Source organism: Tyto alba, unplaced genomic scaffold, assembly GCF_018691265.1.
Source record: "Tyto alba isolate M040663 unplaced genomic scaffold, T.alba_DEE_v4.0 Super-Scaffold_42, whole genome shotgun sequence".
NCBI lineage: Eukaryota > Metazoa > Chordata > Aves > Strigiformes > Tytonidae > Tyto > Tyto alba.
The window spans coordinates 40492666-40507435 of NW_024881318.1; the positions used below are offsets into that span (position 1 = coordinate 40492666).

A 14770-nucleotide genomic window follows, 5' to 3' on the forward strand; every position below is an offset into this window, starting at 1 on the left:
ACCTCTCTTAGCTGCCTTTCACTTGGACTTGCTGTCTCTTTTGGGCAGATGGAATTTAATGACATGAGCAATACAGTGACTAACTGCTACCAAAGGGATGGTAATCTCATTTTTTATGATAGTTCTGGTGCTCAGTGACTTTTTGGAGTAAATTATTCAATTTACAAATTCAGAAAAAAACCAAACCAAACCAAACCAAACCAAAACATTGATACACCCCTTGATTCTCCTAGTGGGTTAGTGAATTGGATTGGCTTAGTGGAACACCTGATGGTTGTCAGAAATGTTGTGAGGCGATGGAAATCTGGAGCCAGGAGGAAACATACACAGTCCTTGTTTAGAATTGAATAGAGTAGTTCCAGTTGGAGGGGACCTACAATGATCAACTCGTCCAACTGCCTGACCAATTCAGGGCTGACTAAAAGTTGAAGCCTATTATCGAGGGCATTGTCCAAATGGCTCTTAAACACTGTTAGGCACAGGGCATTGACCATCCCAGTAGGATCGTCTCCAAAATTTTTCCAGGTACTATATGGTGATACCAACAGGTCTGTAGTGTCCTTCGTCTTCCCTCATGTACTTATGGTAAATTGAAGTAACATTGGCTAGCTTCCTGTCAGCAGGGGCCTCCTCAGGCCTTTGGAAGATGATTGAGAGGGGTCCTGCTACATCATCTGCTACCTCCTCTGGTACTCTGGAATGAATCCCACCAGGCCCCATGCTGTTAGACATTCAACTGACACAGCTGCTCCCTTACAGCTTCAAAGGAATGTACTCCCAGCCTCCCCAGGGCCCAGGCGTGTCACTCTGAACACCTCTACACTACTACAGCTTCCCATATTACATAAAATGCACCGAGCACTATTCGAGTAACGAGAATCTCATATGAAGTAAGCAGCCTTGTCTTGGCACATGGCTGAAACGACTTGTCGAGACCACTCACTGACTTTTCTTTCTGATACAAACCAACACCTCACAGAAGCCTCAGCCGGGGAACAGGCTGGCGCCTGAGGGGCGGGGACTCCACAATTCCTTAACCCTCACGCCGCCGCCTGCCTAGAGGCCCCCCGCCTGGCCAGCCGCCTCTCCCTCAGGCGCACCCTCCGCCTCCCCGCTGAGGGCCCGGCAGGCAGGCAAGCAGGCACCCGGGCCGCGGAGCTGCGGAGGCGGCCGAGCGCCGGGCTCCACCCTGCCGCAACCCGACAGCTCCCGGCGCTCGTAGCCCGCGGGCTCCCCCTGGCCGCAGAAGCGACTCCGGGCGTTCCACGCCCCCGCTTCCCTTCCCTGCCCCGCCACCGCCTCCTTTCGGGGCGGGCCCTGGACCCGCCTGTAGGCGTTAGCGGGGGAGAAGGGAATATGGTGGCCACTTCCTTCCCGAACAGGAGCGGTGGCGGGTCCGGCGACTCCTGAGGAGGCGGTGGACGCAGGGAGAAGCTCCGGAGCGGGAGCGCCGCGACCGTTGGGGCGCCCGGTGGCGGCTGTCGGCGGGGCGAGCCGGCGACAGGTGAGCGGCGGCGGGAGGCAGGCGGGTGCGTGGGGGCCTGACAGGAGCGGGCGCTGGACCTGGCGCTTCGGCCACCTTCCAGCGTCCTGTCGTTGGGCCACGGCAGGAACCCGGCACTCCAGCGGGGGAACCCTCTCCTCCCTCCCCCGGCTCCTTCCCCCTCCGAGGGGAGAAACTTCCCTCATCGCCGTAAAGGGAGGGAGGTTCAGGGTGTTCCCCTGGCGCCGAGCCGGTCCCTGGGAAGGGCTCCTTCCTTCCCTGCTGCGGCAGAGCTTCCGCGCTGGGGCTAGCCCTTACCCTACACTGCGCAGTGCCGGGAGGGCGGAGACACTTTCTGGGTTTTTTAAAATTTTAATTGTTATCGTGATTATTGTTAAATCCCCTGCTCCCGTCCGCCGCGGCGTTGCCTCGGGGAGGGCTGGGCTCTCCGGGCGGCTCTCGGCCTGCCGCGGCGGGAGGCGGCGCAGGTGGCAGGCGCTGCAGGTGAGTTCACCCTGGCAGCTCCCTCCTTTATTTCTCCATTTTTCCGTCCCTTTCCATGCTGCGGCTCCTCCCCCAGGGCTCGGACGTCAGCGGATTTAACCCTTGCGGGGGACGGAGGCGAGGCGAGCTCCCGGGCAGTGCTGGGGTGGCTCCCGGCGCGTAGCGCTGCGCTTGCAACGAAGTGTGAGTGCTTCTATCTGTCGGTGCTGTCGGGCACCGTTACCTGTGCCGGAATGGAGGTCGTGAGCAGCGCTGTCGTGTAGTGACTGGGAAGGATGTTTGAATAGCAGGGTTCGCTCCCCGCCCAGCAACCCCGTGGTTAAAGGCAGCGTTCCTAATAGTCACGCTGTGTTTTGGAAGCTGGTCGTATCAATAAGATGTTATAAAATTTACAGTTTAGTTATGCAGATTAAAAAAACAAAACAAAACAAAAAAAAACTACCACCAACCAAACAGAAACAAACAAAAAGCCAGAGCTGTAGCTTTTAATCAACCTGTACTATCATCTGAGGGGTATCTCATGTGTCTGCTGCATGACCAGATAAGCTGTAGCAACAGGATCTGGTGATATGCTGGGGCTTTCGTATGTCAAATAGGGAAAAAATATTTACAGAAGCTGTCAGAAGTTTTAGATGTGATATGATCTGATTAACTGTGCTTATTAATGCCAGACACGATCTTCTGAAATGTTTGAGCACAGCTTAACATATTGTTGATGCTGCAATATTGGAAAGGATGCAGAAACTGAATTATATTAAATCAAAATTAAATGCCTGTTTTATACGAATCTTTTTAATGCAGTTTTCTCTTTTTCTGTTAAGATCAAGCATGTTTCAAACATGGACTGTTGTGCTGATTTCAAACATAATGCCTGTGGCTAAACTTTTAAATCTGCATGAGGGCTTACCTTGTAAACAAACAGGGCGTCTGATCTTCTTTCTTTTTTTTTCTGTAAGCTGTGGTATTGTGAATTCTGTAGTATTTTCTTGGGTTATTATGATGTTTCTAGCCAAGCTAAATTCGAGCCTGTACATGGACATGTTAGTAAAAAGAAAATTATTTGATTTTAGTTACTTTTGTTGTTTTTTTTCTTGTGTAGATTAACCACAAAGTTAGTAGAAATTTTTGCATCATTTTTTTTAAGGTAGCATGTTAGAAGTGAATGCAGTAAATGTTGTCTGTGTTCTCAGGGAAAAAAAAATAATGATGGAATGCAAAATACTTCATACCTGTTTGAAAAATGAAAATACTCTTATTTTTGATGTGAAAAGCAGCCATGACCACACTTAAGTGACTAACCAGACTAGCATATATATTTCGGACACTTGGCATAGAGGATGCAAACTAAAAAATAATCAAAACTGTTAGCTTGAGAATGCTTTTATTATAAATCTAACTTCAAGTCTTTTAAAATAATTTTTTTAAATAATTGGCTGATGATCTGCTTTCTACCATTCCAGTGGATATGAAATGCTAATAATGTATTCTGTCTTGAGTAGCCCAATGAAAGAGTTTAGTAGAAATCAAAAATTTAAATATTGTCATGACAACATGACTTCTGACTTTTATGTTAAAATGGTTACTAGCACAAATAGACACTTATTACTGCTAAAATATCAAAAAATTGATTTAAAAAAAATACAAGATGGACATTTTCTTATAATACTTATGGATAAGTATAATGTTATGTTTGGCTATTCTTAGATTAAGGCTGGGGTCACTATAACTCAAGGTAAGTGAGATCATCTTGGATCATGTCTTACATGTTTGTTTTCTTGTTTGAAGATTTTGTGTGGGATTTCTTTCTGATAGACTTTTGTATTTTTTGGAATGAAAACCATGCAATTTGAGCAAAATTTGGATATCCAAATGGTGGTGTAGGTAACATCCCTCAGACTCGGCATGTACAAATACTCATTTGGAGTAGCAGTGTTACATATTTTTGAAATACAGTGTTTGAAATGGTATCTTTTTAAGCTTGGTTCATTCTTAGGTCTGCCTTTTACCAGTGGAGAATTGAATTTGGAATTCAACCTCGATATACTTAAAGGACAAGGAAGTTTCAGTGTTAGCCTTGATGCACGTGTCTTGGTTTGCTTAAAAATACAAGAAACTCGGTAGAATTAAGTAAGAAAGGTATATTGCCCGAGTTGTAAGAGAAAGGTAAGATAGTCTTTTGACTGTTACGTAAGATCAGGTATCTTATTTGTTAAGCTTTCAGATAAATTTCAGTGGCAGCCATAGGCATAGAGCAAAATGTGTAGACTAGTGTGTTTGGTGGTGGTCTCACTGGTTTTATATAGCAGTGTCTCCTTTTCTGATTGACGTAGCTTTCTGACTGAAATAACAATAAAAGGTACCTGTAACCTCTAAATCTGGCATCTTTTTGTTTAAAGGTAGCTTGCACTGTAGAGATCTACTCGGTAGAACTTGGGTTTTTTCCTGTGCTTGCTAGTCATCCCAAGGCATGGATTACCCACATCAGCATGCAGTTCTCTTGAATAATATTCAAGATACTGAAGATCTTGGTGTAGGTGACCTCTAAAATGGTTTGTGGGGATCATGCTCACAGTTAGTAAATTGCTTCCCATGTGCCTTGCCAGATAGTTGTCTGTTACTGCTTATTCAAATCTGTAAAATGAGAATCAGTTTGCTGCACTGTGCAGCATGAGACCTGCTTTCCTCCTGCAGTGCTTCAGACTGTAAACTGAAGTCTTTGGATTTTTTGATCTACTTTTGAGCTTCTGTCCGACTACAGATATCATTCCTCTCTTAAAATTGTTGTTCTCGTTTATTCAGAAATGTGATGCTGCTTCTTTCCCCTTGGATAAAGAAACTAGTGGTGTTGGAAATGCTCCACACGCATGATGATAGAGTGCTTTCTTTCTGCAAGGTTGTAGAGATAAAGGCTCACAACTCTGACCGCAGTGCAGATCGTTATTAGAAGCGAAGTGAGTTGGTTCAAGACTGTTTCTGGACTACAACATAGGTTCTGGTGGAGTGTGGCAGTTCACATTTAGTTATTCTTGTGGCTGCATCTGTTACAAAATATGCGCATAGAGACTTACTTACCTAAAGTTTCAAGAATACAGTTACACTGTTATGCGTTCCTAGCTGGAATAGAGCAGAAGGTTTTGTCTTGGTTAGTATCTCACTCGAGTCCTTTGTTTCTGCTTACAGGCTCTTCAAGGATATGAATGTGGTCCTGATGTTTACTGTTTGTTTTGGCAGACAAGAAATTTGAAAACAGTTTTCAGAATAGCAAAGATTATCACAATGTTCAGTGTTTATGCATGTGACTTTGTTTTCACTTTTTTTTTTGAAAAGCAGCAAATTCAAAGTTGTTGATACAGAGAACAGTAAAAACGTACCCATGATTTATTACCTAAAGGTTGACTTGCATGCCATTAAACATTCCATTTGCTTTGTTTCAGTTAAATGCAGTGAGCCAGTTTTGCTTTATTCTGCTTTAATCTTCACATTTTGTTACACTTCCTTTCCTTTACTCTCAAAAACCTCTCTAAAGAGACTTCGATACTTTTCAAGCATCAACCAAAAGCCTGTGTTTTTCTGTCTAAAAGATGTTAAAAATAGTGTAAATCAGGGATTGACTTGCAAATTAAGTTGTTCAGTTCTGGCAGTAAAAGCTGAGTTTACAATTAGAAGTCTCCAAAGTAGTAGGAGCTTTCTTCTTCTTGAAATTAAAGTGTTTTCCAGTTGTGAATGAATTGCAGCTGTACTACAAAACAGCCATTTTTCACCAGAGAGTCAAAGAACCCTGTGTTTTTGCTTTCTGTCTGAACCTGCACATTTCAGTGATAGCTTTTGCCTGTATAATTAATTACAGTCTTTGATCAGCAATGCTTAAACCAAAGTCTAGCCACTGATGCATTCTACAGTGCTCCTCTTCCCCTTTGCAAGTCTTTCATGTTGAGGCATTGTGTGATTCCTGGTGAAAGCAAGACTTACTTTTTTACCTTTTTATTTTTTTGCCCCCGTTGGGCAACCCAGTGCTGCTGTTCCTGGTTTCACATAACATGGCTCCAGCCTTCTTTGTTATTCTCTAGGGAAGAAACTATACTCTCACCCAGATAAGAAACCTGACATAGGTAGAAGTCTTGCAAGTAAGATATCCTCCAGCCATGTCTATATAATGTGTAAACTATATATTTCTGCTTTAAGAAGGGATAAAATTGTGGTTGAAGTTGGGAGAAAGAGAACCACAACTAGAGAGTAGCTACCTAGGATTAGCATATGAAGAAAAAGAAGTTCAAGCACTTAATTAATGTTTCAGGAAAAGCAAGAAATCAAAATATCTGTAGCTATGTAGCTAAGCCCTGAAACTTCTACAGGATATCCATCTTGGTCTAAGGGAAAGTTATAGAAAGGAAAAATAAGGTAAACTGCTGAGTCACAGCAACAGGTTATTGAGTCAGTTACTCTAATCATTGAATGGGACTATTGCAAATATGAAAACTGGTGTGGCCAGTTCTCAACAGTTGATCACCCAGCTGTCCTTGGAATTAACAGCAGCAGCTCACATAGACTATGGAGTCATTTGTACCTATGCCTTCATTGTTTTCTTGACGTTTGGGTTCTTCTAGTAGCATTTTAAGTAATGAATGAACTTAATGAGAATATAAACTGCTGGGTATCTAGGTCTAAGTGGCAGAAAATTGTTATGTTTGAAAGTAATATAAACTAGAGTACACTGAGGTGTTTGGGGTTTTTTTGAAGGCATAGACAGTACCATTTGCAGGTTTCCTTAAATCATAAAAAATAATTTGTGTGTTTCCCAGAGGAAATACTTTCAAGGATATGGATAGCCTGAGAAATGTTTACTATATGTAAACCATATGTGTCTTGTACCTGTTTAAAACCACCAAAGATGTGACTGAAGAGGGATATTGACAGAAGTTAATTTTAGCCTAGGGAGACCCATCTTTCTCAGCTTCCTTCTTCCCCTGTTATCCACCACTTTTTAGGAAGTAATTCCCAATGAAAGCCTGACTTTAAGGGCCCTTAATCATCATTTGAAGCTCCTCTTCCACTTCCTGTATAAGGAAATCTAGGAAAGCTAACCATATGAGGTTAAGTTTAGTTTTTTGAATAGGTCCCACAAACATCTATGAATAAAATGTGGATTTGGCAAGAGGAGGAAGAGTACAAATCATATTCTTGTAAGTTTACTAAATCGTGAACTACTGTGATGTATAGATGTGGTTTGTTAATGAATGGGAGCAGTATGTGTCTTACTGATCACATCCAGGTTTGTTCTGAGTTCTAAATATTAAGGGATAAGCAGGACATGAAAGAGAAAACTTCCTAACTACATAATCATGTTACTGTTTTTGCAAAGTTGTGATGAAACCACAAAAAACAAGTCTGTGTGTCTCCTGTACAATGTTTACTTGACTTGAAATGAATTCTTGCAGTTAGAATCATCAGTGAAAGACTTAAATTTATTCTGACCTTAAATTTTTGTATAACCCTGAGGATGCATCCTTCCTTGGCTTTTTTTTCTTTTCTTTTATTTTTTTTTTATTTGTTTCCTTTTAGTTATGCCTTAGGATTTAAGTAGTAATTCTCTCTGTATAGGAATGTTTATGTTTAGTGATATGCTTATACTTTATCCATGTAACAAAAGTTTTCCAATACTGATAAACTGTGTGGACAAACTTGAAGTTGTACTGAAGTATAAGGAAATCACAAGTCGGAAAAACAGACTTTGCAAGCGAAAAATTGGTTTTGCTGGTGGTGGTGTACTTATACCAGAATACCTGTATGTCTCTCGAGCAGAATTCTTTTGTGCACTCTTGGCTGTGCTGGCACAGTTCTTAGAGGAATAAATCAAACCTACATTATGCACAATAAAAGAGGGAGTATGCTGTTCAGGATTGTGTAGACCAAGTAGAAAGTTTATCTTTGGAAAAAGGCACAGTATGTGACCCATGCTTTCTTAAAAAGGCAGTGTCATTTCAAACTCTGATGTGTATTCTTCATTGCATTTCTGCTTTGAACTTTTTTTGTAGGCACCTTCTTGTAAGATAATTACATGTGAAAGCCTTAAATTCCTTTGGGTTATGATGACTCATTCACTGTGAATGTAATGACTAATGTGACATTTCAGTTTAGTTTAAAGAAAACAGAACAAATACTCCACAAAGACGTTTACAGCTTTTTGTCTGTCTTCTGTGAGATTCAGATGTGCAGTGCATGCATTGTTAATCTCAAAACCTCTCCTTAGTCTTTTGATCTAACTGATTCTGCTAGGGGAAGAAAAAAAGTATTATTTAATAAGTCACTCCTCTAATTTTAAACTGTTTTCCTAGCTATATTAATAGCCAGATGAGGCGCAAATCTGAGAAGGGAAACTGCTTTGAGCCTCAAGTGCCTAATTGGCTCTTGTACCTTTTTAAAAATCTCATCCTTAACTGGTATGCTTGCTAGATTGAAGATCCAAATTGAAATACTTTTCATTTGAGTTGTCCAGGTTGGTAAGTGCAAAATTATCTTGTATCACTTCATTTACATCCCTACTCTTTTTATCTGGAGTATTGATGCTGCCCCAGACCAGTTAAAAATGATAGAGGAAGAAGGAAAAAAAAACCACAAAAACCAAAAAGAAACAAACAAGAAAGTGTAAAGCATTAAAACTGTGCTGTAGAGGGCTGTGTGATGCCCATTCTTTTGAGCAGGGACTGAAATGCTGGTATCCCACCCCAAAGTGAAATCCTGTGACTACGTAACTGTCTTCCCACCCACCGCTTCCTAGAGCCAGTATGTTAGAAGTGTACATTGGAGCCATATCAGTGTAGGAGAATGAGGACATTTCACCGCTGTATGCTTGGGAGCAGATTGTGAGGGCTGGCATACTGTTTTTTTTTTTAATTTGCAAAGGAAGAAATTGTGAATTTTACCCCACCCTGTGCAGAGAAATGGACATAGGGGTCTCAAACATTTTGTGCATGCCACAGCAACTGACCTTTGGTTAGAGTAACAGGACTCCCCAGATGTGTAAGTTGTGTGGGAACAAATCTTGGGAAAGGGTGACTGTTTGAATTCCAAATAATTTGGAAAAAGCTGAGAGCAGTCCTCTAAGTAAATTGAATTAATCCATTCCTAGATGGTTAAACTGGAAATAGAAATGCTAACAATTGTGAATTATGCCCACAATAGTCATAGCCTTCTTTAGGAAATGATGTTTTTCATTTCTAATATATTACAAAATCAATAAAACCATTATGTATAAAAAAAAATAAATACACCCATGAAGAGTATTTTGAATAGGAAGACAAGTGCATGTGTTAAATTATGACAGAAATGGATGTTACAAATAATAAAGAGTAATAACACTAGCATAAAGGACACAGCAATATCAAACAGTAAATCAATATTACTTTTTGCATTTCTTTCTCTGTGCAAGAGAGACTGTGACTTAATACTTACATTTTCTCTCAGAATCCTACTAAAGGTAAGTTTTAGGCTCTCCAAAGGGGTGTTTCTCCAGATTTTTAGGCAAGTATGTTGGAGGCTACTAGTAAAGTTGGCTGAATTTTTTTAAAAAGATAACCTTTTCTTCCCTTCTCTCTGTTTGTATTGTAAGTAATCAGGTATGCTCTTGGTGATGATGACTCTAAGCACTTTGTTTAATATTTTAAGTCTATATAGTTCATCCCAGGAAATCAAGTTTCCTGTAAGTGAGTTGCCCGAGAACTCCACCAGTGTGTTGAGTAATACAGTATAGATACTTTGAGTGCTAGATGATAATATTATGAGAAGGATCCAAATATGTGTAATATCAAACTTCACATTTACTTGCCATCTGGTCAGTGCTAAGGCTTCATGACAGAGAATACCAAGCTTGCTATCCTTTGACAGCTTTGTTTTTTTTTTTTTTTGGTAGTGTTTGAGGAAAGTATTTATTGATATATTTGTCTAAGTAGTAGTACCTTTCTAATATGTTATCTTTTGTGATTATTTTATTCAGAAATTCATATAATACACAATATCATTCTAATATTCTAATGATCTCACATTTGCCATACATTCAGAGGACTGAAATGTGGGCTTTAATGGATTCAGATACTCCGTTCTCCTGAATATATACATATATATACATATTCAGGAATGTAAGTGAGCTCAGCAAGAAGCAAGGGTTAATAACCAAGGCCTTTTAAGGGGTGGAAACATAAGGCTCTTTACACAACTGCTGAACTCAGAAGAAAATATTTCTTGGTTTCGTGATGAGTTTCTGTGTAAAAATCAGATTCTCTGGTTGTTGCAGAAGTGACTGAAAATTTTAATAGAAAAGTGACAAAGAAAAGTCAGATTTCCCACAGAATGACATAATTTTCTTGTCTGTATTGAGGAAGTTATTAAACTTGTGGACAGAAATTATTTTTACGTTTATTCTGGAGCAAGAGTTGTAGTCATAATGAAGAGTTTGAATCACTTTACATGTATGCTTTTGCAGGTACACAGTCCACTTGACTTATTTGTGAATGCTTTTCCAATTCCTTACTTCTAATATTAAGATAGCTTTACTATCCTTTAGGTGGTTTTGATCCATTTTGTTCTGGCTTTTGGAGCTGTGACTGGACTGGTTGCATGGGGTCCTCTTGTGAATATTCTTTAAAATAAATTAGAAGAGACATGAGAGACAATCGTAGACAGTTACTTCACTTCCTTAGGTTGCTATGATCCATTTCTCTGCTAGCCTTTGTCTAGGAGTGGGAAGAGTAGCTTAGATACTAAGCAAAGAGCTTATCTTTAGAAAGTTTTGCTAAAACATTTGACAATGCAGACCACAATTATTAAAGTTGAGGGCATAAGTTTTCAGGAACCGTACTCCCGGGTAAGCTTTTTACACATGATTTAGGTTTGTAGAAACTTTATTGTGAGGTGACCTGTGAAGTGAGTGATACAGAGGGGTTACTTGGAGGCCCAGCCTACACTCTTCCTGCATTTGCTGCAGCTGTGCTAATGCAAATGCTCATTGCAAAAATGTGCGGTAGATCAAGATTGTGATAAGCTTTGTGCAGCATAAAAAGCAAAAAGACAGTTCCTCCTGTAAGATTCTCACTGTTGCAGCGTAAGATCAAAAGCATGAATATTCTAACTGCTGTCAAGTGTGTGGTTTGGGCTTTTTTAAGCGATCTTGATAAAAGAGAATTTCTTAATGAGGAATTGGCAAAAGGATTAAAAGACAGGCTTCTGAAGTTTTAATAAGCTCCTGCCAAGCTTGAAAAGCAGCATAGAAAGAATGAAAATGCTGACATGAAACCAAGTGATTTGAGGCTGGTGTCATAAACCAACTAGAAATGGGAGTCATCCTGTTGGTAGCCAGGAAAGGTGTTCGGTAGGGTGTGGATAGGCTGTGAGGCTCTGAACGTTTCCATGAAGCAGCCTGTGTTTCATGTGATAAAGCTGTCAGTGGAGAGCTACAGAGAAGAATGAATTCTTCCTGCAAGGAAAATCATGTTCTTCAAAACCAGTGAATGGGTTTGTTCACTCTGGATTTTTGGAGCCTTTAGGAGATGATTTCAAGTGGCATACGGCTGATTGCTTTGTAGGCAGCTAGAAAAAGTGAAGTGAAAGCATGATTCTGTGATCTGGCAAATCTCTGTCACTGGAGATTCTGGCAAAATAATTTCAATGCTAATACTTAACTATTTCAATGATTAGTAAAGAGCATGACAATAAAGAGAATATCTCAAACTCTTACAGCTTACTTTAAGTAACCTCTGAAGTGGATTTGAGACAGAACATCTTTTTTTCTCTCCTTTGACCTCTCAAAACCAAAACATAATCTGCTCTCACCCTAGCCGAAAAAGGACACCAAAAAAAATTGTGAAAAGCAATCTAGGAGATTTGGGTTCACAGAAGGCACTTAACAACTGGACTGTTGTCTCTTTACTTTTTCTTCACTGTTTTATTTTTGTTTCAGGCTACTACATTTGTCTTGGTTCCAACAGAGTTTCCAATTACAGAAAGAGTTCTCTAACAGAGTGTTTCCAGGGCTGCAGATGTTTCACTCATTACATAATATTGAGCATGGCTAAACTTTAAAGCTTGCAACTGGGGCAGTAATTGCATTTTATAAGGTACTTCCCTTGCTCTGAAAACTATTATTATTATTAAATTTTCTCCCTTGAACTATTTCTTTGCAGCTTCTGGAGTAGTTTCTGTCTTCTGTTCTGTGAAAGAACAGTTTGGGTACAACACTGATGAAACAAGATCAAACTGGTTTATTAAATGAGTGTAGCTAGATCGCTTGCTGATTATCGTTCTTCCCTTCTCACATCTTTTCCATTTCTGTTTTCTGTCCTTGGCAATAGAACTTAATTTGCTGGTATCAAACTTTCCTTCATTGACTCCAGCTGTTTCTCCTCTAGACTCTAAAAGTCACTTCAGAATTTGTTTTTTTCATGTCACGTGTCTAACTCCTCCAGTTTTTATACCATTGGGCAACTTGAAATTGAACTGTTGAATATGGTAGAGATAGTCTGGACAGTCCCTCCCGCCCTCCCTCCCTTCTTTCCTTCCTCCCCTCCCTTCCCTCCCTATTGTTAAGCTGAATTCATATTTTAAGGGCAAAATTATTTTAAAATGTTCTCCATTTGTTTCTAAAACAGGTCTAAAAAACTTTTCAGTAACAAAATTGATGCTGAAGTGGTGAACTGTATATGCCTTACAAAACTAGAGAATTATTGCTATGTAATTATCACTTATTACAATACTGGATTTGCAAAAGTCAGTTCATTTTCTCAGCATTCCTTCTTCCTCAGAAGCACACTATTACATACTTCCAAAGCCCACCGTTTTAAATTGAGAAGGAAAACTACATTGGAAGAGTACAGACACCTGTTTCCCATTATATGAATGGTTTGTGAGTGGCTCTCATAAAAATTTCAGTAACAAATCTCCAAAGAGATACCAAATATCTGTCTTAATCAAATTTTGAAGAATTACGTATGTCTTTAGCCATCATAGAAGTTATACTTGAAAGCATGAAAAAATGTTTTCATTTCCCACTTGTAATGTTTTAGCCTTTGGTCTTTGAATTTTTAGTATGTCTGCTAACTTGATGTTAAGATTTTTTTTTTTTTATTTAAAGAATTTATAAAATACAGTTTGTTTTTTCAGCATTAACCGTAGAGCTGTTTGACTTTTCAGGAGCTTAAAGCAGAAGTGATTTTATTCTCAAATATTCACAGTTTGCAGAATTCTGGTGCTCTCAGAACTGCTTTTTGTACAAGTGGGGAAAAAAAAAAAACACAAAGGCAACTGTTTCATCAAATTGTTTTTAGTCTTGGTATCTTTGCTTCCATAGGAATTTCTTACCTGAGGTGATTCAGTGTGATATTTCTGCTCCTTTCCTATTTCCTATTGTAGTGCCCTGATTGATTTGGAAGGCTATAGAAAACTTTCTTGCCAAGCTGATTACATTTATTTTATGCCAGATTTTTGTGTTTGGATGCTGTCAGAAAACAGTCTGGTACACAAACAGCTAGTACCGAGTCAACATTTTTTTCTTCAAATATGTGCAAATTTGAAACAATTTAGCTATCTGACACAAAAAGCTCTCTTAGATTATTTGCAGTACCTGGCATTGATACAACTTGTTTTCTGAATGAAGTTCAATTAACTTATAAAAGCTATCCTAAAGCAGCATTTCATTAGATGTAATTGACAAGCCTTTTATCTTTTACCTTGTCCTTAAGTTAATTTTTCACAATGTTTATAGACCTCTATAAGATAATCAGCTTGTAACCTGTTTCAGTTGTGCAATCATTATGTTCTCAAATGTTTACTTGTTTACTTGAAAACTGCTATGAAGGAATGGTCCTGAATTTGCATATGTGCATGTTCAGACGCAGTCACCAATGACATCCAACCATTCTTGTTCCACAGCTGGTTGTGTTAAGACAGGTAGAGGGGGAGCATTGCAACTCTGTTATTTTTGCAACTCCAGTTTTTCTAATACTCATGTGATTTGGTCAGGTGACTGTAACACTTGTTTCATTTCATAATTTATGACAATGTGGTATGCATTCCAAAAAAGAGACTCTTCAAATGCACATCTCGGAATTGGGTTTTTTCTTCTTACTGACTGTATGTGGCCAATAATCTGTGGACTAAATTTTTTCTGTTTTAATCATGTTCAGTGATAATGGCATGCTTGAGGTAATGTTGCCTTACCTTGTCTTTTGTTGTGGTGTATGGATATATGTGTGTGCATATATTCATGGTATATAGTTACACATGGTAAAGTGTGTTTTGTAGAACTCCTATATAGACATGTCCATGTAACTTCCGTGTTGTTTCTAATGACATCTTAAGTGTTTGATAACCTCCTTGGTTCATCTGAACTCATTCAACATTGTTAAATACTCTAGTTTAGAATGCTCCATTCTGTAGTAATTTTAAATCATCTGTGATGCATACACAAGGTCCGATTTCTCCTGTTCCACATGCACCAAACTGAAGTGCATAAGTGGAGTTGCACACTTATGTGAGTAGAAATAGACTTGCTTAAAAGTGACTATGGTATGGATAAGCATAGTGATGTGAGCAGTAGTAGTGAAGGTATGCTGGAATGGACAAGCAACAGGAGTGCAAGCTCTTTGAGAACCCTGTATGTATACTCCAGTATGTCCTGTTTGTTAAATGGTAATATTGGTGACTGTCTTTGCATATGCTGCTCACATTTAAGCCTGTGTAGGTATACATATGTGCTAGAATCATATCTGTATTTCATGTTTAAAAAAGTCTGAAGTT

At 39.5% G+C, this 14770-nt stretch overlaps 1 protein-coding gene across 3 annotated transcripts in view; it reads left to right on the forward strand.

Moving 5' to 3' along the window:
• The first annotated feature begins 1322 nt into the window (after window positions 1–1322).
• Window positions 1323–14770, forward strand: part of DENND4C (DENN domain containing 4C) — a 72210-nt gene continuing 58762 nt past the window's right edge. For all 3 annotated transcript variants that reach the window (XM_033003836.2, XM_033003838.2, XM_033003837.2), the window contains exon 1: window positions 1323–1504. The gene's annotated coding sequence lies outside the window, so the exon portion shown is untranslated. The remainder of the gene's footprint in view (window positions 1505–14770) is intronic.